A 3,420-nucleotide genomic window follows, 5' to 3' on the forward strand; every position below is an offset into this window, starting at 1 on the left:
CTGCGACGGACTTACGCACAACAAAATACTTGCGAGGGCTTTCTCGTCTTTACTGTCAAACAACTCCTTTTGTTCAGCCGTATCAGACGCCACCTTTTTTAACCGACCACATGTCACCGACCACAAATCAGAATGAATCAACAGACTTTTCATCTGTACTGACCATACACTATAATTTTCACCATCTAGTTTTTCGATTGAAAATTGTGTACTCATCTTGAACAAATTAGTTAATCACAAACTTTAATTAACAAAACGAATCTCTTACAAGTCTTTCCGACTAACCCGCACAGTTTTACTTTCTGCTGCCTGGGCCCAGAACCTATTCGAGTAGAGGTTTATTAGAGACTAAACTTATGCATAAGAATATTCGCTGCAGCGCAGGCAGCGAGAATAAGAACGTAAAGCAGAAATGAAAGAATGTCCGTTACAATTCACAGATCGGATCATTCTAGAATAATATGAAAGAGATAGACATACTGCGGTGGTTATATACATATTTTAACACCCATCACAAAAAATTGGCAAACACAAAAATCCGTCTGCGAACAAATATTTAACCATTTATTTTTCTTTTTTTATTTTGCGCTCCAATGGGCGAGTAAACAAATGCACAACAAAAAAAAAAAAAAAAAACGATGTGCTAAATTGGCATATAAAATGTGTTTTATTTTAAGTGAATTATTAACATTTTTTGGCAAACAAATTGAAATTGTAGTAAATACTAGATAGGTATTTTGTTTTATTTTGAAGTATCTAATTGATTAGTTGCTCCCTGAAATTTACAGCAATTTAAAAAAGGTGTTGAGACACTCAAGTTAAAATGTCACAGGGCCAAGTTGAAAATAGAGCAAACCACTTCGAATAGGAACCTGTCTGCTTTCAGTCAGACATTCGAATCTAGCCCGAAATTTATATACCTATATGGTATCTCATATATTTCAGTTAACAGTTGAGTTTGGTGTGATAAAGTTAGTAAAACAACTTTACTGCCGTCTCATGTGAAATATTTTTTTTGAATAAAAATTTATAGAATTCTGGTCAATCGGATAATATCTACAATAATAATCTGTGGTAAGTAAGCAACCGAATAGAAAACTAAAAAAGGATAAGGAATGTGGACTGGTAATGACTGCTGGTGGATTGATTATCATTTTTCTGTATTATCCTTTGTAGGAGCATCATCATCAATACTCAAAATAGTCCGTCAATAAATCAATAATGGGTTTCGATTTAACTTGCATCGTTGGTCATGTTGACGAGGAACTCATCTGTCCGATTTGTACTGATGTTCTGGAGGAGCCAATGCAATCCTCTACTTGCGAGCATGCTTATTGTCGCGTCTGTATTCAAAAGTGGATAATTGAGAAGCAAATATGCCCGGTGGATCGTACAGAGCTCTTAAGCAGCCAATTGGTGCCAGCTTCGCGCCTAATGCGCAATATGCTCTCACGCTTGAGGATCAAATGCGTTTTTGCTGAGAATGGTTGCCAGCAATTGGTGCAATTGGAGGAATTTCGCCGTCATGTGAATATGTGTCAGCATAATCCAAAAGTGGTTGTCGAGTGTTCATTGGGCTGCGGCATGAAGATACCCAAAGACGAGATGCCCGCACATAATTGTATCTTCGAATTGCGCGAAATGTTGCAGCAGCAGGAAACAGCAATAGCCGAACTAAAGGATTTACAATTCACACAGATACAGCGCGTTGAAATTAATCGTCGTGAATTGGAGATACTTCAGTATTATGTACTGGCTTTGCGTACCACAAATCCAGTGATTCGTAATATTGGCGATCAACTTGATCGCTATTCGTTGATGCAATGGGGCAGCATTTTGCCAACAGCCAGCATAAACAATTGGGGTAGCCTGATCTCGACTCCCGATATCTTTATGCATATGCGTGTTCGAGATGGCCTCAACTCGTGCGGCTGTCCCATGCATCTGATCAACAAGATTACCGATCGCTGCCACGAGGGTCGTTGGCCCGATGGTTTGAAGAATCTGGAAGCTCGTCGTGAGAATCAGGATAGCTTTGTGGAGTATTCTGCTCGTCTTCTACCCTTCCTTGTCACTGGAAAGGCATGTGTGATTGTTCTCGGTGGCGATAATCTACATATGCCCGAAAATTTGCGTCCTAAACTAGGTTTGATCATGATCTTTGTCGATGGTGTCGTTGAGGCTGTGCAAGAGACGACAGTGGCCGAAAACACATTTGAGGTTTAAAAGTTCAGTTTTCAATTATTTACACCAAACGTCATCAAACAAACACAAATATTGTTCAAATCCAAAGTTAATTATGTTAAAGTTTATTCAACTCGAGAAATCTATACACCTGAAAACTGTGTGAGCGTGTGTGAGCCGATGAGCCGTATCATATATTTTTGCTGTATCTACACTATATATACACATAAAACTATACATCAAAACAAAATTTAAAGAAACTAAAAAGAAGAACTAAATAAAAGCATTTCGAACATTGCATTAGATTGGTTTTTGTTTTGTGATATCGAGAAGGTATTTTTTATCTATTTTTTTTTTTAATGTATTTTTGATCTCGCGTCTTCACCCGAATAATAATATACAATTTTGGCTTCAGGCTAAAAGAAAAAGTTGCAGGGATTTCAGCTTGAGATATGCCAAAACATTAAATACCCTACAGTAAAACTTATGTAATCACCTTCTACTTTAATTTGTTCAATTAGGAAATCTATTTTAAGGATAATTATTCCTGCTCGACGTTGTTTCAAATGGCCAAAATGCTCTCCGACTAATTGTATATACCTGCAATTTGCAAAGAGTATAGAGTTTAAGCTTCTTTGCCATATGGAGTTTACACACAATTCACAACCATTCACTCTCGATAGTTTTACACATTTTCGCTATAATTAACAATTGTGTGTATGTGTGTGTGTGTGTGTGTATTTTGAGTCCTTTCTTTATATGTCAGTTTGGCATTTAATTCTTATAAAAGAAGCTTATCAGCTTGCAGCATTCATTTCGTTGCGTTGCCTTTTGCCTTTGGTTTTCATTTTGATTTCGATTTCGTTTAGTACTGTGTTTCGTTTTGGTTTCTGTTTCTGTTTTTTTTTTTCTTCTATTTTTTGTTTGTTGTTTTCTTCGTTTTTGATCCATTTCGATTCTTAATGGTCAAATGTTGAGTTGTTCTTCGTTGTCGTCGTCGTCTCGTGTCATTCTTCTGTTAGTCGAATTGGTTTGGGGCGCTTTACACTTCACTTCAATTGGAATGAAAAGCCACTTCCACTTGTGGCGTCAATCGTTGTTCAATAAATCACGAAAACTCATCGTTTCGTCTCTCCTATGTATTGTGAGTGTGTATGTGTTTGTCTGTGTGTGTATATATGTATGTGAAATTCTTGGTTTGTTTGTTTGTATTACACTTCCGTTTCCGGCTCAAGT

At 37.1% G+C, this 3,420-nt stretch overlaps 1 pseudogene; it reads left to right on the forward strand.

Moving 5' to 3' along the window:
* The first annotated feature begins 913 nt into the window (after positions 1 to 913).
* LOC137574099 (E3 ubiquitin-protein ligase NRDP1 pseudogene) lies at positions 914 to 2,484 on the forward strand (annotated as a pseudogene).
* The last annotated feature ends 936 nt before the right edge of the window (positions 2,485 to 3,420 follow it).

Source organism: Drosophila tropicalis, unplaced genomic scaffold (genome assembly GCF_018151085.1).
Source record: "Drosophila tropicalis isolate 14030-0801.00 unplaced genomic scaffold, ASM1815108v1 contig_443, whole genome shotgun sequence".
NCBI lineage: Eukaryota > Metazoa > Arthropoda > Insecta > Diptera > Drosophilidae > Drosophila > Drosophila tropicalis.